We start from the raw sequence: 24,492 nt of genomic DNA on the forward strand, positions 1-24,492 counted from the left end.
AACAAAAAAAAGAAACACCTTAGAAGCTTTTCCATGTATTTCATTTCTACAGACCCTGAGATGAATTTGTCATTGCCACGGGGTCCTGAAGTTCAAATACTCTAGTTAGTATCCTGCCCCTGTGGTTAACTGTGATCATTTCACTCACCTTGTTTATAATGAGAGGTGCCACAATCTGGCCTCTTCCACTCTGCAATCCTGTTAATTCTCATCAGAGCTGAAAACCTGCTGCAGCACCCACACCATCACCTCCAGCCTCGAGAGGGAAGCTACCAGTGAGCTCTCCTGGATGCCAGTGTGCCCCTCACCAATACATTTCTTCTTAGTCCCTTGGTCTTCCTGAGGTGTATGATTAATGGACAGCTGTGTGGATTGCACATAAGAGATGTACTCCAGCATCCTCATCCCTGAGTTTCTTGTACAGAAATCACTCAACCTTAACAACATGTGAAAATCACCTGAGTATATTCTTTAAATCCCTCTGTCCACATGGCAACACAAACCACTTAAATAAGAATCTCCAGGGAGTCACTCAAGCATCAGTGTTTTTTAAAGCTCCAATTTTAAGGATCATTACATTATGTCAAAGAAATTATAGTATTTCAGCCTTACTAACTGTAAACCACCACCATATCTAAGCATCCGTTAGTCAACCTAGCAGACAATAAACTAACATTACCTCCAGCTACTCAAATCAATACATTGCATCCCAAATCCTCGATGGGCCCATGCTTATTGACAAATTCAGCCCAATCTTGTTTGAACACAATTAGAATATATTTCGATGAACAATACCCGGTTGACAAGTTTCTTTAACTTTTTTGGAGTTTAGGCCATTTCCTTTCACAGTAGCCTTGTAAATTTCCTGTCAGTGCTCCATGGGGTTCATGAGGAGATCTCTCATTAGCCTGTGAGGCAACTTGGCTCAGGTGCAGACACTCAAATGCTTCACATGCAGTGGGAAAGGATAGTGACTGTCTACCTCAGTTGTCAATGGAGCCTCAAGGACATATGAAGTTTCAAAGTTCTCAATTCATATATGTCTGATCAAACGTCCCCATATGGTGTCTCAGAGTCAACTCCTTCCCCATCAGTGCCCTGACTTCGGCATAACAAACCTGGCAGGTTAAGTGATTAATCGGTCCTGCACAACTGTAGCACTTAGCAGGAAGCACTAAGCTTCATTTTCATTTATTTCTTCCCTGGAACTGCAAGAAATGAGGCATTCCTTCTGCCACGAAGTCTTGCTGATTGTCTACTTTGTTCTCAATGAGATATTCACAGTTTTTTATTTGTCTTTCTCTCCTGCATGGTCTCCAAACCTGTCCAAAGAAGTCAGCTGGCTCCATCATCTGTAAAATCACCATTGTCACCAGAGCACTTGACTTCCTGTTGCCCTGCAATCCACCTGCACATTATCTCCTGCCACCATGATAATGTAGTGTTACTGCATTCTACATTCAGCTATAAGAAATGTTACATTCATTTACCTAAATCAAATTAAGTCTGCTCACTCATCCCCCACAGTGACCAACCTATAAAAGGGAAGGTAAATTTCAGTCATCACTGAGGTTCTCTCTACCACTAGAAAACTGAGGAAGGGTCTGGAGTCCACAGTGGTTAACATCATTGCCTCTGTTTTTTCTCCTACTCAATGTAATCGTCCAAGGTTACTCACAAATTCACAAAGAGAGGTCTTCACCTCTGCTCTCAAGACCAGAGGGCTGGGTTCCAGACTTGAAGGCCAATGTTCCCCAACTTTTTGCATTGTTTCAACATGGGGAATAACTCGAGGGGATTCAAGAATAGTTATATAAACTTTGTGGAAAAATGTATTTTTTAAATTAAAATACAAAGTATTATGGAAAGCACTAAATATTGAATTTATATAAATATTCCAAATATTTTTCTAAATTTTTAGTGAGAAACTTGAGCTTGCTTCTGTGAGATATTTATTTTAAAACAGATTTTACACTTAAAAGGTCTAATCAAGCCTTTTAAACCTTGATCTATCTCTTCAAATTCTTCGGATGCCACCATCAATAAGAAACTTTGTTCACACAAGTAAGTGGTAGCAAATGGCAGGGTGTTTATCTTTTTTTTTTTCTTTTTTTGAGACGGAGTCTCACTCTGTCGCCCAGGCTGGAGTGCAGTGGTGTGATCTCGGCTCACTGCAAGCTCCGCCTCCCGAGTTCATGCCATTCTCCTGCCTCAGCCTCCCAAGTAGCTGGGACTACAGGCACCCACCACCACGCCCCGCTAATTTTTTGTATTTTCAGTAGAGACGGGGTTTCACCGTGTTAGCCAGGATGGTCTCTACCTCCTGACCTCATGATCCGCCCCCCTTGGCCTCCCAAAGTGCTGGGATTACAGGCGTGAGGCACCGTGCCTGGCCGTGTTTATCATTTTTTTCCTGGTGAAATCTTCCTTGCCACTACTCTGGATGGTTTGATACATTTAACTTGTGCTTTCAGGGTACAATTATCCTTTAAATCTATACCTCTTTCCTTTCTTTTATTGACAAATATAATGTTACACTTTTCTGTCATTGCAGCCACACCACCAGTACACAGATCCCAACAGAGTTATAATATTTTATTAGTTTCAGAGTTTCAATATTTTATCACTTTCAATACTTCATGTGCAGGAGTTTTATTTGGTACTTCCTTACAAAATAAATGATGTGCTTCCAAGCATTTCTTTTCAATAATTCTAATCAGTGTTGTTAACCGAGTAATACTAATATCTGTTTATTCATAAATTCACAGGAAATGCTTTTTACCTATTAGTCTTTGGAATTCTATTGTTTGTATAAACATCTTTCATGATGGCTTTGTGTCTACCAATAGCACTATTGCCAGATGGCACCTTTTTCTTGTTCCTTTACTTCATTGGTCCCTAGCATGGTACCAACAACTACCACACAGACTGGGAAATGAGCAATTTTGCCATGTGCCCTTAGCTATTAATGGTGGCACTCCATAACTAGCATCTTAAGCTCAATTTCATGAAAGAAATGTGTTTCTTATTTTGTTCTTGCAGGTACTTTTTAAACTTATAAACTTTTATTCATACTTTAAAATTAAAACAGAGTAATAGAACCCATAGAAGGAAACAAATACCCACGAGTCTATACTGATATAAATAAATAGTTAAATAAATAAATGGAGGGAGAAATAACAGCTCTTCTTTACAGAAAAATTTCGATTAATAAATGAAGAAGGAATTAGGGAAATACAACGTTACCATTAAGCAACCACAGTAATAATCATTACAGGCAATATCCAACAATAAATTCCAAAGCCAGTAGGCAAAAGTTTGAGGAGATACAGGATATTAACATAGTCTCCAAATATCTCATGCTATTTATAAATTACAAAAGAAAAAAAAACATAACAAGTGTATAGTGAAGAAACTCAGCAGACACCACCTTAGCCAAGTGATCAAGGTTAACATCACCAGTAATAGGGCTTGTTGACATACTGGACCCCAATCTGATAAACAGATAAGGACACAGGACTTCTGCAGTATGCTTACCAAAAACAGAATTCTAATGTAATTAAGGAAAACGTCAGACAAACCTATTCTGAGAAACATTCTATAAAACAACTAACCAATACTTCCAAACTTGTCAAGGTTATAAAGACAAACCAGGCGACGGTCACGGATTTGAGGAGACTAAGGAGATACAACAACTAAATACACAAATGGAACCATGGCATTCTTGATTGGATCTTGAAACAGAAAAAGGATATTAGGAGGAAAAGCTGATGAAATTCTAATACATTCTGTAGTTTAATTAATAGTATTGTACCAATATTAATTTCCTGGATTTGATCATTATACTATGGTTAAGTTTTTAACATTAGAGGAATCTGGGAGAATGATATATATGAACTCCACTGTTCATTCAACTTTTTCAGTAACTATTATTTCAAAATAAAGTTAAAAAAAGAAAACACAATGAATGTATTATAGTAAACTGCTAGAGTGTTTGGTTTGATATATTGATTGTTTGGATAATTTTCCATGCAAACAGATATTTAGGCTAAAGAGGAGAAGAATTATCAGGAAAGGCAGATCCAAATGGAGGAATTCTTTAGTATATCGCCTAATCAGTGATTTACATTTTTAATTTCTTCTTGGTTTTCTCCAAACAAAACAAACAGTGGTCACCTTATAAACCTGAGACTCCCAGCTTTAATAAAAAGTTATCTATTATACTGGCCAGAAAATAAATATCCATAAAACAATAGGTCTATTTACATATAAAGTACATAAAGGCCTTTATGGATTCAGATAATTCCTAAAAATTTAGGTTTTCTCTATTCTTAAGGACGTTTCAAAGCAAATTGCATAAAATATTTGAAAAACTTAAAATATAATAATAAATTTGTTTAATTCAACAATAGAATTTCTAAATTACTCACAAGATTTAAATACAATAAAATTTTGGACAATGTTTTGAAAATATAAACAATATTCTGAAGCCCTAAGGCTATCAGTCCCCCACTTAATGATTTAATTAATATGTCTCTCTACTTACTCTTTCTTTTCAAAATTGACTTAGCTTTTTGGAGATCTTTAGAATAAGTTTACTGAGTTTGTTAAAGAATTCAACTGTGGGATCATTTTAAACTTGCAAATTAATTTGGGAGAAATATAAGTACATGATAATACAGTTGGCCCTCTGTTTTCATGGATTTCACAGCTGTGGATTCAACTAACTGTGGATGAAAAATATTTGGGAAAAAAAGAATGGCTACATCTGTACTGCACAAGTGTGTGCTTTTATTCTCGTCATTATTCCCTAAGCAATACAATATAACAACTATTTACATAGCATTTACGCTGTATTAGGTATTTAAGTAATCTAGAGATGATTTGAAGTATTCAGGAGGATGTGCTTAGGTTACATGCAAATACTATGCCACCTTATTTAAGGGCCTTGAGCCTCCTCAGATTTTGGTATCCATGGCATTTCCTGGAATCAATTGTCCTGCAACATCTCCATTTGTTCAGATTCTCTTCTATATCATTTTTATATCAGAAAATCTACATAAGATTTTTTAATGTGTTCATATAGGTTTTGTGTATTTTTGGTTGTTAATCCCTAGATATATGCAGTATTTATTGCTATTATGAGTAGTATTTCTTTACCATGTATTCTAGTTGGTTATTGCTGACAGAGAGAAATGTTGCTGGTGTTTCTAATTTACCTTGTTTCTAACAACTTTGCTGAACTCTTATTAGTTCTCATAGTTTTTAATTAATCTTTCTTTTTTCTGATAATATAATCTGCAAATAAGGACAAATTTATAACTTTCTTTCCAATGCTTATATCTCTCAGTCTTCTTTATCCCCAAGTATTTTCAAGGATCTCCACTATAACATTAAATAGTAATAAGAATTCCTGTCTTGTTACTGATCTTAAGGAGAATAAATTTAAATTTCCTGTGTCAGGTTTTATGCTTGATATAGATTTGTGATATATAGCCTTTCACAGGTTAAAAAAAATACTTTCCTACTAGTCCTAATTTTTTAAAAAAAATCATCATAAATAGATGTTGAACATTATCAAATGCTTTTTATGCATCCATAGAGATAATCATATGGCTTTTTACTATTTATCTATTAATGTAATGAATTAGACCAATTTTCTAATGCCAACTCTTCCTTGTATTTGTAGGGTAAATCCTATGGGATAATAAAATACTTTTAATACATTGTTAGATTTGAAGAGTTAACACCTTATTTAGAACATTTTTAGTCACATCTATAAGTGAAATGGTACTATAGTGTCTATTACTATTATATTTTTCTGGTTCTGAAATCAAAATTATACTCACCTCATACAGTAAGTTGGGCAACTTTTGTTCTTTTTTTCTGAAACAATTTGTGTATAGAAGAAATTAACTGTTCCTTGAAAGTTTGATAATAATCATCCAGAAAATTATTCCCATCTAGGGCTTTTAGGAAAAGGATACTCTAGAATGCCATTTCAGTTTCTTTGATGTGTATTGGCCTCTTTCATTTAGGCTTTTGAATTTTTTAGGGCATTTTTTCACTATACTTTTTTTTTTTTGTGATGGAGTCTCACTCTGTCACCCAGGCTGGAGTGCAATGGTGTGATCTCGGCTCACTGCAACCTCTGCCTCCCAGGTTCAAGCAATTCTCCTGTCTCAGCTTCCTGAGTAGCTGGGATTACAGGCACACACCACCATGCCCGGCTAATTTTTTGTATTTTAGTAGAGGTAGGGTTTCACCGTGTTGCCGAGGCTGGTCTTGAACTCCTGAGCTCAGGCAATCCACCCGCCTCAGCCTCCCAAAGTGCTGGGATTACAGGCGTGAGCCACCGCACCTGGCTGTTTTTAAATATCTATTGATTCTGTAGTCTTGCCAGTGCCCTAATGTCAAACAGGACATTTTAATAAATGGCTCTTTTCCTAATGACACCCACCTTTTCTTAACTAAATGATTCTAATATAGGTCCAACAAGGGTTGACCCAGAGATAAGTCTAAGTGAGAAAACTATTACGGTGTGTTCAAAATCACTTCTCTGATTCAAAAACATTGCTATTACTAATGAGGTATCCTCCCCAACCCATGTTTTTTCATCAATTTAACTGACTGCTCTCCTGAAAATAGGCTTCTAGTGAACTCATCTTAATACTTGGTCATATATAGCTAGAAATGCCTGAATCTCAGGTTAGATTCAAATTAGAAGCCCCAACAATACCCACATTTTAGAACTGAACAAATAGGAGTGCAAAAAGTTTCTCACTGTCAAGCAACCTTTCCACTTTTCCTAGTCCCTGATTCCTTCCTTGACCCAGGAAATGTCCTGAGGGGAGGATATTAACACAGGTGGCTCATGGGGAGCCTGATAGACAAGTTTCTAGAAGGCCATTGCATATTTAAAGAATTAGAAGGAGCAGAAAGCTGGATCAAATCTTCTAATCACACAACAAACCAGGGACTTAACCTGGCTGGCTCGGTTCACTTTGAAACCACTCAAAAGGAAAGAATTTGGGGGCAGTAAAAGTCACTGTGCAACCATTATTTTTGATGTGAAATTCACTTCAACTTAATATGTATCAGTACCTCACTTACCTGACCTGGATTAATTATATCTGTTCATTCCATCACTCATACATGCTTCCACTGGAATGATCTAATACATTGCTACTCAAAGTGTGGTCCATGTGTTAGAATTGCAGAATGTCAAGCCCCACTCCAGACCTACTGAATCAGAATCTGCATGCATTTTTAGTAAGACCCCTAGATGATTTATACATGGTGTTTTTAGAAGCACTGCTCTAGCACCCATTTTAATCCATTAGTCGCTATGAAAGGACACATTCAGGTGGCCATACACACTGTATGCAGAGGGCAAGGCTGCATACAGAGACATTTCCCTGGCAGATGAAGGCAGCCTCAGGGATGGAAGCTGAGGCTCACGTTGTTCCATGTCACTGCTGCTAATCTCTCTGCACTATTTCCCAAAATCCCAACCTAGGAAACAAGAATAGAAAGGCTGGAGATGAGAGACTCATTGTTTAGCTCTGATTCTGCTGCTTAATGTCAATGAAGCCCTCTAGAAGTCACTTTACTTCTCTGTGCCTTTGTTTATTTACCTGTAGCTGAGGAAACCATCTCTGTAATCACTTAGAGCTCAAACTGTCAATGATTCTAAACAATCATGGTGCAACTCAATGACTCCCAACTCTCAGTAATTGCCACTTTGATTTTAGTGTCCATCAACGGAGCTGAAGAGTTGTGATGTAAGTAACCATCACTCCATTTTACCATTCTGTGCTGTCACTGGTCCACTATATTTAGCCCCCCAGTATTATTTAAGTTTCTGCTACAATAATGCTACATAAACAAACCCCAAATGTTAGAGACTTATACATGTTTATTTCACTCTCAGGTCTGTAGGTAGCTGCAGTTCAATTGACCTCATGTGGGCTCAGCTGCCCTTCAGCCTTTGAGTCAAGTTCATTATTCTCCATGTTTGTATTCTAGGACATGGGCTGAAGGTACAATCCAGGTTATTCTCTTTTCATGGCCAAGGGAAGGAGTTCTGAGGGGGCTGGCATAGGCTCGCCATGCTTCCCAAGGCCTGAGCTTGGGACTGGCTCCCAGTCACTTCTTCCCACTTTTCCTTGGCAAAAAAGTCACATGATAAAGCCCAAAGTCAAAAGGACAGGGAACTACAGCCCATCAGTGGGGAAGAGAACCCATGGCAGGAGCGGGAGAGAAGGAATCCTCATAGGCGCACACACACACACAAACACACACAAGGCATAACCATAAAGCAAACTAAGGAGCCATCTAATATGCTTGTGGGCTTTGGTAACTTATATAGACACAAAATGGGGATACAGCTGGGAATGCTGGCTAACTCAAATGTGAGAATCAGATTATTTCTGGACATGCCTGGTCCAGCTATCTGTGGACTCACTAGAAGGCTTCCCCAGAAGGATGTGAGGAGCCTTCTAAGAGAGAAATCACTCTAAGGGAAGACAAAACAAGGCTTGGTGAGGTTAACCCAGTGACAGCATCTCAGTTATTAAGGAAAAGAAGGGATTTTGAGTTTACTATGCTCTCTGTGACTCGATCTCTGTGACTTGGATTTGCCTCCTGAAGCAGCTCCCATTGGCCTCCCATCTGAGCATCCCTTTCCAACTACACCCTGGCCACCATGCAAGTTGGTGCTGTGAAGACGCAGGTGCCTCAGGCACCATAGCTGGCCAGCCTCTGCAGAGCAGCAGCAGCAGCCTCAGCAAGAGCAGAGGAAAAGCAGGACTGGACTCGTTGTGGGTCCATGTCTACACTCAAAAATGGAGCACCTTACAAGGCTAAAAGGTAACCCCATCTGTAACCCATGGGCTGGTGAGCCCCGACATGGAATTTATTTTAAGGTCCACTCAGAATTACTGTGAATGTAATGCACAACATATATCTATGTAAAGACTGATTACTATCCCAAGGGCTAGGCCCAAATGACATTTGTGGGACAATGGCAGTGACACTGACAAAGGATGGATGTAGACCACAGGTTTGGGAGCCACCTATGAACTGTGGTCAGCCAGCAGGACTCCACAGCCTGCTTCAGAGCTCTTGGAAGGATATTCTGGAGGTAAAGCAACTCACTCTTACACTCAAATATTTCCTGAATGCCTTCCATGACCCAGGAGCTAGATTGGACAATGAGAATTAAGCCTTCGTAGAGCTATCTAGAGATGCTGATTTCCTTGATGCCACTGAGGAATTTGGAAATAAAAGTACCTGGAACATGCCTTTTAAGCCTCTGCCATGGATACCAAGTTTCAAAAGTAGCTGGAAAGAAAGTCAGGCAGCATCAGAATGACCCTGGGCACCCTACCCAGGAGGTGGCTTAGACAGTAGGACAGGCAATGGGAGAGCCTAGTCAACCCAGTGTGAAAACCATTTAGGCCATGTGGGATCTGTCAGTTCAGTGAGATTACAGACCAGAGGGTGAGCCTAGAATATCAGTAGGGAAAGCAAGGAACAGAAAGAGGTAATTGCCCAAAGATAACTTTTCTTGTTTCAACCTTTTTTGGGATTGTGGTAAAACCTGAGAGGGTGGAATCAAGATTTTGTCACACACTAGCTGTGAAACTTTGGAGACAGATGTCACTTAGCCCCTCTGAGGCCTTGTCTTAATTTAGATTCTAGGCATAGTCCACGCAAGGACCTTGCTGCCATTTTCCATATGCTACAAGGTTGCATCTGACCCCTTGTGAGGGTCAGCTGGATCCAAGTTTGTTGGAGAACCTGATATTGGATTCAGGTTCTCAGCACAGGGTAGGGGCTGAGGCTGGTTTTTTCCCCAGCAACAGCTGCCAGTGAGGAAGTAGAACCTTCTTTCCAGTTGCCCTATGGAAGTTCTTAGTGCCTTCTGGGGAGGAGTCAGGGCCCCTGCTCACCTGACAGCTTGCTTTTCTTAGCCTTCTTTGCATCTGTGTAGATGGGAGGGAAACAGTTACAGGACTGACCAGCCACAGACAAGGCCTCCTGCCTCTGGGACTCAGTTGGGAAGAGACTGGGACAGGAAAGCTCTGGGGCCAAGTCCCCCAGGATGCCATTCTCCTCTCTAAAAACCAGCACATCTCTCCCCACAGAGCCCAGTGCCTGGTGACTGTCCCTAGATCTCAAGGATTCCAGGTCAATTTGAAGATTGCCCCACCTACTGGGAATACAGCCATTAGCATCATCCATAGTCTCTAAACAGCTGTGCTTAGAACTGTGTTCTCAAACTTGTAAGACTCCATGCCCTTTGAGAAAATAATCAACAAATACTTTTGAACACCTGCTATGTGCCAAGTACTGTTCTAGGTGCTAGAAATACACTATAAAAAGAAACATTTCTTCCAGAGATTACATGGGTATGGATATGAAGTAAACAAAAAAAGTAAAATTAGAACTAGAAAGTAACCTATTTTATTTGAAAGTAACAAGTTCTTTGAGAAGAAAGCAGTGGAGAGGGATAAGAAGGCTGGGGTGGGGGTGCATACGCTCAAATCTCGAAGAGGTGGTGTGGGAAGGCCTTCCTAGAAGGTGATATTTAAGCAAGGACTAAAAGAAGAAGAGGGAGTAAAATCATGTGAACACTGAGAGAAGTGCATTTTGGGCAAAGAAAAGAGCAAATGCAAAGGCCCTGAAGCAACAGCTCGCCTGGTGTGGACAGCATGCGAAGTACCCACTGCCCACAAGGAAGAGCTCCCTGCCTAGTCACTGGAGCAGTGACTTAAACCAGGACGGTGTCTAATTTACCTCAGATAGTCTCACAATGGCAGGTCCTACTAAAGGCAAAAAAAAAAAAAAAAAAAAATTCAAACTGACCTGGTGGTTTAGTATTAAAATGCTTGCAGGGAGTGAATTTTCCAAGAAATAGGGTCAACCGCCAATGGCTCACTAGCACCCAAGCATCCAGTTACAAGCACTCAGCTCACAGCCCACCTGCACACAAGCATCCTGTCTGCAAGCATTCAGCCTAAGCAGCCCTATGTCATACGTAGCCCTTGCCTCTTTGCAGACAGTCTTCCCTCTGCTGTATTGCCCGTTGCTCCCTTGCAACGTATCTCTCCTCTTCTCTAAATAAATCTGCCTTTCTAAATTCTTGATTAATTCCTTTATCACCACGCGCTGGCCTCACACAGCCATTAACCACGACAAGTTGCATCCCCAAAGATATTTAACCCGAGGAAAAACTGCCACACGGTGGCGCCACATTACAGAGAGGGAACAGATGGATTTGTCTTGCACGTGATCCCCAGAATTGCTCAGAGGCTAGCTGCAGATGCTCACCAGGTCATTTTATTAGCCTTCTAATAATACAATTCTACATTTTATACTAGCGAAGTTTGGGGCCTAATTTATTGCCTAATTTGGGATTTTTAAATGTTAAACCCCTGAGACTAGAAAAGATCCCTAAGGAGGCAGATACTGATAAAGGAAAGAGAAGGGCCTTCAGCACATGCTAATATTTGAGCAGGGTTTCTTGATCTTGGCACTATGGATATTTTGAGTTGAATAATTCTGTGTTACGGGGACTGTCCTGGGCATTAGCAGCATCTCTAGCCTCTCCCCACTAGATGGCAGTAGCAACACCCTCAAACACAACCATAGACCTCTCCAGACATTGCCAAATGTCCCCTGGGGAGCAAAATCACCCCGTAGTGGAGAAGCAATCATTCAGAGGACAGAGGACGCAGCAAAATCAGAAAGGAGACCAAAGACAGCGGCCAGAGGGGAGGAAACCAGCAGAGTGCGGATAGTGGAGCCAATGGTGGAAAGATCCCAAGGAAAGGTGACCGATTGCATTCAACAGTGAGTGCCTAAAGGTAGGATGGCTGTATATCTGCTTTCCTAAGACGGCCCCAATTTATACCTCTTGTCCAGGTACAACCATTTCTTAGGAGTGTTGCAGTTTGAATCATTTATATGCTCACATGACTCACAAGTCAAATAAGAGGACAGCAGAGACAGCACTGGGTTTGGCCATGTGCAGGCTGGTGATGGCCTCAGCAAGGGCAGTTTAGGTGCAGTGGCAGAGACTACAGCTACTTTGGTGTGTACTTTGGGAGCGAGTTTAAAATAGAATAGGAGAAATTACGGAAAGGGGGGCCTCTATAACACTTTCTATGGGTTTTGCTATAATTAAGGATAGTGCAACATGGAAAGAGAGATGGAGAGGGTGGTGGAAATGGGAGGAACAATTGCATGCTTTGTGCCACTATAACTGGTCTGCTGAAGAGGAACCATGATGTTGGCAGAGCATGAGGGGACTTGCTAGAGGCACATCCTGAGCAGGTGAGAGGGTACAGGATGAGTGCATAAGTAAAAAGGACTTGGATGGAACATAGTCAGCTCACCCCAAGTGACAGCAGGAAAGGCCTAGATTGGGGGGTGCCATGCTGGCAGATGGGCAGAGTGGTGGCAGTGGGTGGGATTTGTTTATGTTTGCTTCTGTGTTTCAAGTGAAATAGGAAACAAAGTCATCAGCTGAAAGTGACGTGGAGGTGTTGGAGGTTTGCAGAGAGAGAAGAATGTGTGAGATACTCACCTAGGAACCCAGGAGACTGAAGAAACTAAGGAAAACCCATAATGTGTTGCCAGGAGCACTGAGGCATATGCAAGGCAGGAGGTTGGAAACGTATATTGACACATAGGGCCCTGTGCGTGTGTGGATTTTTCCAACCTCCATCAGCCATGTGTGTGTGGGTGCCAGCATAGAGCAGGGATAAGGCTGGACTCAACCAGGGCTGTGGTTTTGCCACATAAGGGTGATGAAGTAAAAGGGGCAGAAGTATTGACAGTGGCTGCAAGGGAGTGATTCCAACAGGCCTTGGAATTTCATCTGGGTAATAAAGGAATGAGAACCCTAGTGGGGTGAAGAATGGTGAAAAGGTAGATGACTTAATGGATTGCATGGATCAAAGGATTTTTTGGCTCAGGGGATAAGAATCAAGAGGTTGGAATGTGAGGTCACAGATTAGGATATTAGAAACTAGAATTAAATAGGGGCTGGACTTATTGGTAATGATCTGGCAGTAAGTGGCTAAGCTGGGGGATCATTACAAGGTTGTTGGAGGGAAGAAAATTAAAGACCTGAGAGGCTGTCCTATTAAAAAGAATGTCTAGTGTGTATTGAACCATCAAGGATTGGGACAGGGTTCTGTTGCAGCAAGTGACAGTCACCCTCCAAGAAATGAAGGGGAGGGACAGGAAGATGGTGAATGACTGCCATTAAGAGGGCACACTAGAGGGCGGCGGGAGTTGGAGCTACAGCAGTGAATTGGAGGAGGAAGAATGATCTGGAAGCATCAAGGAGGACCTTACCCCATCCCTGGTCCCTGTGACATAAGGGTTAAGGGAGGAAAAAAGACAGCCACCCCTGGAAAGGACTGAGATAAAGCAGTACTCTCAGGCAGAGCCAGGTTTCAGTAAGAGCAGGAGGGTGAAGGGAAGGGTTAAAGAAGAGGTGCAGAAACATGCTGAGGATGAACCAAGCATTCCGGAGACACCCTGAAAGAGCCCCTGGAGGTGGAGAGGAGTGGATGGAACTGGAGCAGAAGATGCAAAAAGCCATATCAAAATTACAGTGCAAGAGATGAGGATGGCCTGGGTGATTGATGCAAACAAGGATAAAGAAAATAATTTCACCCCCATTTTCAAAGACAGATATCAGCAGTAAGATTATAAGTCTGAGAAAACTCATATTCCCTCCTCCTCCAACATAGCACATACACTTACAAAAACAATACACAGACTGCTGGCCAATGGACTTCAAAACTGAGGAGGATCATTAAATTTAAATGTTCACTGCTGCATGAAATCTCCCTGGGTCCTGCCCTCCCTTCCCCACACTCCTCCACTTGGGCCGGGGCACAGCAGTGATTCTATCACCTCTCAGACTGGAGCCAGTGTTGGCTGCATTGAAGGCTCCAGATACGCACACAGGATAGACATTCCTGGACCAGGGTACACTGAGTGAGGCTCCAATGCACCCTATTAACTGCATGAAGGATGAATGAGCCTCTGGTATGGGCTGGGACAGAGAAGGGGATTCAAGGGTCCCAGGAGGGTTTGGGTGGAACCCACCAGGAGCGGCAGTACAGACTCCTTGGGAAGGTGGCCAGGATTTAGCCACATTCACCAACAGGATAATCTGGAGAGTTTCCTAGCTTGAGTTTCTGGGAGATAGCAGATTTCTGGATTCTCTGGTAACAGGTAACAGGGCCAAGTTCATCCACAGCCACCTGCAGTGTTAGCACCTTAAGCTGAGTTCCTTGCACCAGGATGCTGTCACGCCCAGTCAGTGTGAGAAGGTCCTTGGCTGAAGGACTGAAGAGCTTGGGTAAGTGACTTCACCTAAGCCTCTCTCTTGCTCCCGTAAGTCAGGGCTCATTGTGGCTCCTTGCAGGCTTGACTTCAGGGTTAACAGAGAAAATGAAGGTACAAGTGCCTTGTTAACTCTAAAACTCCAAACCTGTCATTCTCAAAGTGCCGTCCACCAGTCCAGCACATCAGCATCACTGGAAGCGTGTTTGAAATGTAAATTATCAGGTCCTCCAGAGCTATGTATGAATTAGAAACTCTGGGAATGGGGCCCTGCAATCTATTTCAACAGGTCCTTCAGGTGATTCTGATGCAAGTTAAAGCCTGAGAAACTCTGTCCTATACAAATTGATGTCAATTCAAGCTGCTCTTCAGAATCACCTATAGCACTTGTTCACCTGAGTCCCTAAGAGTGGAGCCTCAGGATTGCTATTTCTCAAAGTTTGTCTGGTGATCCTGAGATGGGGTTTGGGGGACAGAGATCCAAGGTGCTACCAGGTGTGAGAAATTGTTAGAAGGCAAACCTGGCTGTCATCTAGGGTGCTTAAAGGGTACAGATCCTAGGATTCAGCCTCCTATAGCTAAACAGACTTTCCTAGAATGGGATTGCTGTCCAATGGCATGCCCCCTGGGTGACTCTGATGTGCAGCCTGGGCTGGGAACCACCAGAGGATTATCTTCCAATGACCAAGCTGACAAACTTGCTTAAGGCTCTGAGTTTCACACTTGATTTTCTAGCCCCTGTCCTTCCATGGATCACCTGCCCCCTTCCCTCCTAACCAGGAGCACAGTCAGCGGATGCACTAACGTGGCCTCTGCTTGGCTGAAGGCAACAGGTGGAAATGTGGCCATAGGTGTGCAGGGCTGCCTGCCATGTATTAATAGCTACAGATTTGAAAGATCCAAGGACAAAAGACTAGAAAAAAATTTAAAACAGCCAAGCATTGGCCCAGTAATGGCATTTTAGAAATCCACCAAAATATTAAAACGCTTTTTGAAAAATATCCAGAGCAATCATGTAAAAGTGCTTAATTATTAATAAAAGCTGACATTTGTTGGGTACTTGCTGTGGGTCTGGCACTAGGCTAATTATGTTTTTAGGAGTTGGCTCAAATGCTCCTTGTCATAATTATGTAAAGAGATATAATTATTAGCTGCATGGTACAGATTAAGAAGAGGTTACATAAATAAAAAGAATGATACTAAAATTAGTAACCAGAGCCCATGCTCTTAAACCCTATGCTATTATTTGTGGACTCTTACATAAGTGGCAAAAGTCAAGGGCTAGATTGACTTCTGTCCACTTCCAGCCAAGATGAAGTAGAAGATTCAGATACGCCCTTCCACATTAAACAACTTAGGAATCAGACAAAATATACAAAGCATTGTTTGTTACACATTGGATAACAGACAGCACTAGATAGTGGTGTCTGAGAAAAGCGGTGAAATGAGCTGAGTCTTACAATTGCCCCAGTTTACTAAGGGGCATAGTAAGGGCATAGTTGCAGCACAAGGAAGCAGAACTCAACAGAGACTGGCGTTCACCTGAGTTGAGGAAACCAAGTTGAAAATTTAGGAACACTAACACAGATATGTAGGCAAGAGTATCAGAGAGGAGACAGTTGTAGGGAAAAAGAGCTTTACAGAGAGAGAGAGCTCCAGAGATCTGCAGAAGATTCCCCTGACGTCACTAGCTGAGTACTGATCAGTGCATACATGTAAGGATATTACTCAATATGTGGAAAAGAACAGAAGGAATGATGTCCAAAGCTCACCCAAGGACAGGAATCTTTTATGTTTCCACCAGCCAGAGTGGAACAACCTTATAACACATATGGAGTATTCAAGTTAATATTTCCTCAATAATAAGTTCAAATTAACTGAGACTAAAACCTGCCCGCTTTGTCTGGACCTGCGTAACAAAACGTTGAGGGAAGCCTCAAAAGAATGAAACCATGTTGAAGTAACTTAACTGTGTCCCAGAACAAAACTCAAGAATATTTAAAGAAATATTAAAATATGATCAAACCCAGCAAGGTTAAATTCAAAATGTCCGGCATCCATTAAAAAATTACCAGCCTTGAAAATTGTCAGGAAAATATTATTCATAATGAAGAGAAAAAGCAATCAACAGAAACAGGCCTAGAAATTATACATATGATAAAATTGGCAGACATTAAATGGTTATGATTATTTTATATGTTAAAGAAGGTAGAGAAGAACATAAGCACATTAAAAAGAGACAGGAAAGTCCCAGTGCTCACACAGGGCCAAGAGCAGTGCCTGTTCTCACCAGTCAGGTGGGAAAACTTCATATTTCATGGAGCATTGGTAGAGTACACAGTGTCTTGTCTTAGTAGAGGGATAAATGCTGTTCTGTTCCCACCTAACCCATCTTAAAAGAAAATCTGAAAGGATCAAACTGTATTCAAGTAACCTAATCACATCCTAGCACACAGCTCAACTAGTTATAGAAACACAAAATATTAATATCTAGAAACACAAAAATAATATCTAGCACCCAACAAGGTAAAATTTACAATGTCTAGCATTCAATTGAAATTTTCTAGGCCATCAAAAAAGCAGTAAAATATGACCCATAAGGCCAGGCACAGTGGCTAATGCCTGTAATTCCAGTACTTTGGGAGGCCGAGGTAGGTGGATCACCCAGAAGTCAGGAGTTCAAGACCAGCCTGGTCAACATGGTGAAACCTCATCTCTACTAAAAATATAAAAATTAGCCCAGCATGGTGGCGGGCGCCTGCAATCCCAGCTACGCAGGAGGTTGAGGCAGGAGAATTGCTTGAACCTGGGAGAAGGAGGTTGCAGTGAGCCGAGATCACACCATTGCACTTCAGCTTGGGCAACAAGAGCAAAACTCCATCTCAAAAAAATACATATATATATGACCCATAAAGAGGAGATAAATTAACACTTCAAAACTGACCTAAACTTGCAAAGATGCTATAATTAACAGAAAAGGACAGTTTACTAAGTACTCCATATGTTCAAAAAGTGAAAGACTGAACATATTAAGTAGAGATGTATAAGATATAAGAAGATCCAAAATGAACTTTTAGAGTTGAAGACTACAATATTTAAGATAAAAATACACTGGGTTGGATTAATAGTAGATTACACATTGCGTAAGATAGAAAAAATCATGAGCCCGAATACAGCACAGTATAAACTATCTTAAACAAAAACACAGAGAGAAAAAATAACTTTGGAGACTTAGCTCTTATCCTCTCTTTGTTTTTAAACAGAGGATAAGGGGCAGAAAAAATGTTTGAAGAAATCATGATTTTTAAATTTGCAACTGAGATAGGAATAGCACTGGGTAGTCGCAGGAGGCTGGAAAGACCCAAACAGCAGTTAAAACAGGAACTAGGCAAAGAAACCACAGGATAACAGTAAACCTAAAATAAGGGAGAGAAAACAGCCAAAACGCTGATCCAGGAGACAAGTCCAAGACTCTTGGGCAAATCCAAACAAAGGAGAAAGTGGGTGGTAACTGGGAGGTCCCTATAATCCTGTCCTTTTCCAGAATACCTTATGACTCTTTCACTTCCTAACTAAAGAAACGTTCATAAAACTAGAAACCAAAACTCTCTTGTGTGCGACTCATTCTTACAAGCATGCCCTTCTCTATTAAGAGAGAGCACTTCTATTGCAAATAATGCTGCAGTGAACATATGGGTGCGTGTATCCTTGTAATAGAATGATTTATATTTTGGGGGGGCATATACCCAGTAATATGATTGCTGGGTCAAATGGTATTTCTGGTTCTAGATCTTTGAGGAATCCCCACACCACCTTCCACAATGGTTGAACTAATTCACATTGCTACTAACAGTGTGAAAGCATTCCTATTTCTCTGCAACCTCACCAGCATCTGTTGTTTCTTGACTTTTTAATAATCATCATTCTGACCAGCATGAGAGACAGTATCTCGTTGAGGATCTGATGTGCATTTTTCTAATGATCAGTGATGTTGAGCTTTTTATTCATATGTTTTTTGGCTGCAAGAATGTCTTCTTTTGAGAAGTATCTGTTCATGTCCTTTGCCCACTTTTTAATGGGGGTTTGTTTTTTCTTGTAAATTTGTTTAAGCTCCTTGTAGACTCACAATAGCAAAGACATGGGATCAACCTAAATGTCCATCAATGATAGACTGGATAAAGAAAATGCAGTACATATATACCATGGAATACTATGCAGCCATAAAAAAGAATAGGATCATGTCCTTTGAAGGGACATGGAGCTGGAAGCCATGATCCTCAGCAAACTAACACAAGAACAGAAAACCAAATGTTGCATGCTCTCACTTATAAATGGGAGCTGAACACTGAGAATACAGGGACACAGAGAAGGGAACAACACACATTTGGGGCCTGTCAGGGGTGAGGTGGGGGAGAGAGAGCCCTAGGAAAAATAGCTAATGCATGCTGGGCTTAATACCTAGGTGATGGGTTGATAGGTGCAGCAAACCACCATGGCACACATTTACCTATGTAACAAACCTGCACATTTTGAAGTACCCCAGAACTTCAAAATAAAAAGAGAGAATACTTCTCTCTTCAGTGTCTACTTTTGCTTTGCAATAAAAACTTCCTGCCTTTCACTTCACTCTGACTTGTCCCTGAATTCTTTCTCGTGATGGTGTCAAGAACCTGGATACTGGCTGGGGCTGGAGACTCACCAGCATCCAGAGACCCTACTGAGCCCTCCAGCAATGCAACTTTGACACAAATTATGAAACCACAGATCCAAGAAGCTCAAAGAACCCAAGCACAAGAAACATGATGAAACTACATGAAGGAACATCGGAATCGGATTGTTCAAAATCAGTGATAAAGAGTAAATCTTAAAAGCAACCAGAACAAAATATACATTATATACACAGAAATAAAGGTAAGTATGACAGCAGATTTACAAATAGGAAAAAACACAAGTGCAGCAACAGAAACAAACTATCAATCCATAATTCTATACCTAGTGAAAATTTCTTTCAAAACAAAGGTGAAATAAAAACTTATTTTCAGGAATACAAAAGCAAAAAAATTAATCACTAGCATTCATCACTGCAAGAAATGTTAAAGGAAGTCCTTTAGGCAGAAAGAAAATGATACCAGGTGAATATCTGGGTCCCCACACGGAACTAAAAAGATCCAGAACCGATAACTTAATGAGTAAACATGTAATTTTCATCAACAAGTGAATGAATAAACAAATCATGGTATATCCATATGATAGACTACTACTTAGAATACAAAAGAAGAACTACTTATGCATGTGATAACATGAATGACACTCAAAATTATTGAGTGAAAGACACCAGATCAAAACAAAGTACATATTGTATGATTCTGTTTATATAAAACTACAAATTGCATGCTATTCTATAGTGACAGAAAGAAGATCAGTGGCTGCCTGGAGACAGGAAGAGATTACAAACAGAAATGAGAATTCCTTAGGAGGTGATGGACATGCTCATTACCCATCATATGTATACAGTCATAATGGTTTTACAGACACATATATATGCACACACCGACATAAATATAAGTTACCAAATTACAGTAAGTCCTGACTTAACGTCACTAGGTTCTTGGAAACTTTGACTTTAAGCAAAACGATGTACAGTGAAACCAATTTTACCATAGGCTGATTGATATAAAGAAGAGTTAGGTTTTACAGCATGTTTCTGATCACAAGAACATCATCAAACTTGTAAATAAAGACACAAAACACTTCTAATATTAAATATCAAAATAAATATGAGTTATACCGAATTTAAGAAAGATTAATAAAAACAAGTAAAATCATTATTTACCGGATTTTTGGTAATCAGTGAGTTATGGTGGTCATAGTGGAAGTGGGTTAAGTCAAGAAATAAATGTTTGCAAAGCAAAAATTTTAAAGAGCCTCTCCTACCACCACACAGCAAACAAGAAAACACAGTGGGCTCGCTAGGCACTTTTGTACCACATCGTATCTTATGCATTTGTGTGATTATCGTAAATGCTTTATGATATTTTTTAGAGACAGGATCTTACCCTGTTTCTCAGGCTGGAGAAATCATAGCTCACTGCAGTCTCAACCTCCTGGACTCAAGAGATCCTCCCACCTCAGCCTCCAGTGTAGCTGGGACTACAGGTGTGTGCCACCATGCCCATCTAGCTTTTATTTTATTTTTTGTAGAGACTGGGGTTGTGCTTTTTTGCCCAGGCTAGTCTTCAACTCCTGGGCTCAAGCAATCCTCCTGCCTCAGCCTCCCAAAATGCTGGGATTTCAGACATGAGCCAGCAGCACCTTGCCCAAAATTGTATTTCATAATAATTATAAGTCATTCCTTCATTCATTTTACAACCCACTTGTTCCAGTTCAGGATCTCGGGTGACCAGAACCTATCGCAGTTCACGCACAAGTCAGAAACCAGCCCTGGACAGGACACCACCCTACTGCAGGGAGAACTTACACACCCACACTCACTCAGACTGGGACCATGTAATGAACCTAACATGCACTTTGGAATGTGTGTTCCATACCCACTAGAACAGCTAAAATTTAAAAGACTGACCATGCTGAGTGGTGATCAGGATGTGACACAACTAAATCTTTTAAGTGCTCCTGTGTAAATGACACAGCCACTTTGGAAAACAGTTGGCAGTTTTTCAAGTTAAATATACCCAAACTGTATGATCCACTTCTCAACAATCAAACAAGAGAAATAAAAGCAATGTCTACACAAAGATGTATACACAAATGTTCATAGCAGCCTTAATTATACTAGCCCCAAGTTGAAACAAGCCAAATGTCCATTACCAGATGACTGGAACATAAAAATTGTGGTATATTGATACAATGAAATACTACTTAGTAATAAAAAAGAAAGAGCTATTAATATATGCAACAACATGGATGAATCTGAAAACAATTATGCTAAGTGAAAGCAGCCACACAAAAGTTACATACTGTATGATCACATCTACATAAAATTACAGAAAAGGCAAACTAATCTATAGACAGAAAAGCAGATTCGTTGTTACCCAGGAATGGAGCAGAAAGGAGGAAAGGATGGATTGAAAAATAGCACAAAAATATTGGAGGGATGACAAATATATTCATTATCTTGATTGTGGGGATAGTTTAATGGGTATATATATATATATATATAGATCAAAGCTCATCTAATTGTACACTTTAAATATATGCATTTCACTGTGCATCAGTTATTCATCAACAAGACTATAAAATAATATATGCCTACATACATTTTTAAATATTCAAAATCTCACATAGTTATATACATAAACGCAACTGAATATGTATTCGGAAGTTTCAACGAGCAGAAAGGACTGATTAAACTCATGATAGCGGCTGTTTCTGGGAAGGGTGTAGGAGACAAGAGATGGAAAAGAGGATGAGAGCCAAAAGAGACCCTTGTAATGTTTCCTTTCTTTTACTAAAAATATATTGACAGTTAAAGCTGAGAGGTGAGAATAATAGTCTCATGGCTTTTGTGTCCTTAAAATTTCACAAACTAAGTGAAATGGGAGAAAGCAAAAAAATAAACTTACATAAATGTTATATTGCCGAAAAAGAGATTTAAAATGGAGGTTACACACATGAGACTTACGTTCTCAAAAAAGCAGAATCTGTAGGGAAGTTTAACAACTATAAAGAATTAAAATCTAGCTTCTACCAGCCCAAAGCCTAAAATGTTCTGCTTTATTCTTCCTTATTATAATTCATAGGTAATATATTTTATGTTTGCAAATCAATGCAGTGATATTAGATCTCTAAGAGGTGCTAAAAATGCAAAGTACATATTCCAATTTTTCCCGATTTTCCTTCTCTTTCCATGAATGAAAAATACACATATTTGATGATTTCCAAATTTATACAACTGATCTTTCTCTTAGCTTTCTCTTACCAAACTCCCTCCCTCACTCAGCCACCAGCCAGTCCAACTGTGCTACCTGCACAGCAGCCCTCATACCATCTCACGCTCTCATCAGGATCCTGCCTGACCTGCGAGGAGCAGCAGCAAGAAGGAGACAGAACCTCCATGCTGAGCATCTCAGGGCTTTCTCAGAGACTCCAGAGGACCCTGACAGGGACAGAGCCTGGCCAGCAATCCATGCTGCCAGCTGTATGATTGTGAGCATGTAAATTCTCAACTGAAAATGGGTGTAATAATAACATGTTCTTCCCAGAATGAGCTTTGTGAAGATCATATGGCTGTTTGGAACTCAGACAAGCACTGGTAGGGACACAAACAGGGGAGCCAACAGCCTATAAATAATCCTTTAAGAAAGGGCATGAATGTAATTACTCAGGAACAAAGGGCAGAGTGGAGGGATGCCCAGGACTGAGCTGGACAAGCTGCACCCTTTAGTTGCTCCGCCCATGGGCTGACAAGGAAAATGGAGGAGCTACCAAAGAAGGTGGAAGGAATCCAGGAGAGTGGCCCTCACCGTGCCCAGGGCAGGGCTCGGTGGGAGAGAGGGAGATCTGTTATAAATGCTGCCAGGAGGTCGAGTCATGTTAGAATGTCCATGTGAAAACATCCACCGTGTGTATCTAAAGAAAGTGGCTGTGAAACAGGTCAGGGTCAATGGTCTCATCGTCTCAGATGTTATTTGCATGCATTGTCTCACGACCAAGAAAACTAAGGAGCATGGACACAAAGGGTTAGGTTGAAGCAAAAATTTAATAAGTGAAAGAAGAAGGCTCTCTGCAGTGGAGAGGGGAGCCTGAGTGGGTTGCCACTTTGACAGCTGAATCCAAAAGCTTTTATAAGAAACTCCTCTCATCTCTGCAGCTGTTTGAGTAACTTCTCTTATCTGTAAAACTGTCTGTATAACTCTCCCTTATCTATGCAGCTGTGGGATGTCTCCAGGTAAGCATAAAGTGTAGCTTCTCTTGTTTGTATAACTGTGGGTTTGTTTTAGGCAAGCCCCCATCCCCTCCCTGTGTAAGCTGCCATGGAGCCCACCATGTACATATCTGAGAAGTGGAGGAAACTTTTTCTGGGAGCTCACTAATCATACAAAGAACAAGAGGCTTCTGTGCTGCTTATCTATTCAAGTGCAGCCTGAGTTTTCCCCAGGCTGCTCTATCTTTGCCTGCTTGTAGCTATGATTTTTCAGGCAGGCTGCTTCTCTGAAGACTAGCCTTAACTGTCTACCTATCAGATTTTTCCTTTTCTTCTCCCTCAGCTGGCTCCCCTCACCAAGGCTGAGCAAGTGAAAAGGAGGGCACAGGGCAGGCCAGTAGTGAGCAGCAACAAGGAACTGAGACAGCAGAAACCACTCTTCACACCTGGGTTGAAAGGGGTGGGGAGCCAGGACCACAGCTCAGGTAAGAACACAGGTAAAGAGATATTGTTGTTGTGTTGTTTTTAACTATGAGAAGCATTGAGCTTTAAATTTCTACAGGAAGGATTCAGTTCAGACAGGAGCACCCAATATTCAGAAGAGGAGGACATGGTGTAAAGGTCCTGGGAAGGCTGAGAGGATTGAGACTCAGAATCCAGAGCAGAAACTGTCTGTGAACAGAAGAGGGACCTCCTCCAGTGTAACAAGAGGAAGGGAGGAGGGACAGATGCCAAGATGGTTCAGGCAGAAGGTTTTGTGGTAAATGTGAGGCTGTGCCCACCTCTGGCTTCAATTTTCTCTTTAAAATATCAGATGGAATCATTTGATGAAGGCCATGCCATGCAATGAAATAGCAATCTGAGGCATGCAGCAGCTCCAGCTTAGCCTGTGTTTAGGGTAATTATGGCTCCAACCCAGGAGACAAATATGACTAGGGAAAGTGAAGTCCAAGAACAAATGGTCTCCAGTTGACTGTGAGTCTTCTGGGAGGCTGAGACCACAGGTGGGGCTGACAGGGGAAGGGGAACCCACCTACTGAAAAACATCAGGCTGTTGGCTGGGGGAGGGGTGAGGCCTGTGTTGTAGAGATGGATGGATGCCTAAAGTTGGGTAAAGGTTTCACCTCTACCCTCTGCAGGGTGTGGAAATAAACAAAGACCACCCAAATGAGAACAAGCAAAGACTATTTATCCAGAGCTTGCTCTGACAAGGGAGTCGGCCACCATCACTCGCTTGG

The 24,492-nt window shown here is 41.0% G+C and overlaps 1 protein-coding gene across 6 annotated transcripts in view; it reads right to left on the minus strand.

The window, feature by feature from the left end:
- Nucleotides 1-24,492, minus strand: part of IL36G (interleukin 36 gamma) — a 218,476-nt gene that overhangs the window by 14,716 nt on the left and 179,268 nt on the right. For 5 of the 6 annotated variants that reach the window (XM_058428797.1, XM_058428795.1, XM_058428796.1 and 2 more), the window contains one exon: nt 149-256. The exons of the other annotated variant lie outside the window; for it this stretch is intronic. The gene's annotated coding sequence lies outside the window, so the exon portion shown is untranslated. The remainder of the gene's footprint in view (nt 1-148; nt 257-24,492) is intronic. 6 annotated transcript variants of the gene reach the window in all.

This window comes from Hylobates moloch, unplaced genomic scaffold (genome assembly GCF_009828535.3).
Source record: "Hylobates moloch isolate HMO894 unplaced genomic scaffold, HMol_V3 SCAFFOLD_15, whole genome shotgun sequence".
Classification (NCBI taxonomy): Eukaryota; Metazoa; Chordata; class Mammalia; order Primates; family Hylobatidae; genus Hylobates; species Hylobates moloch.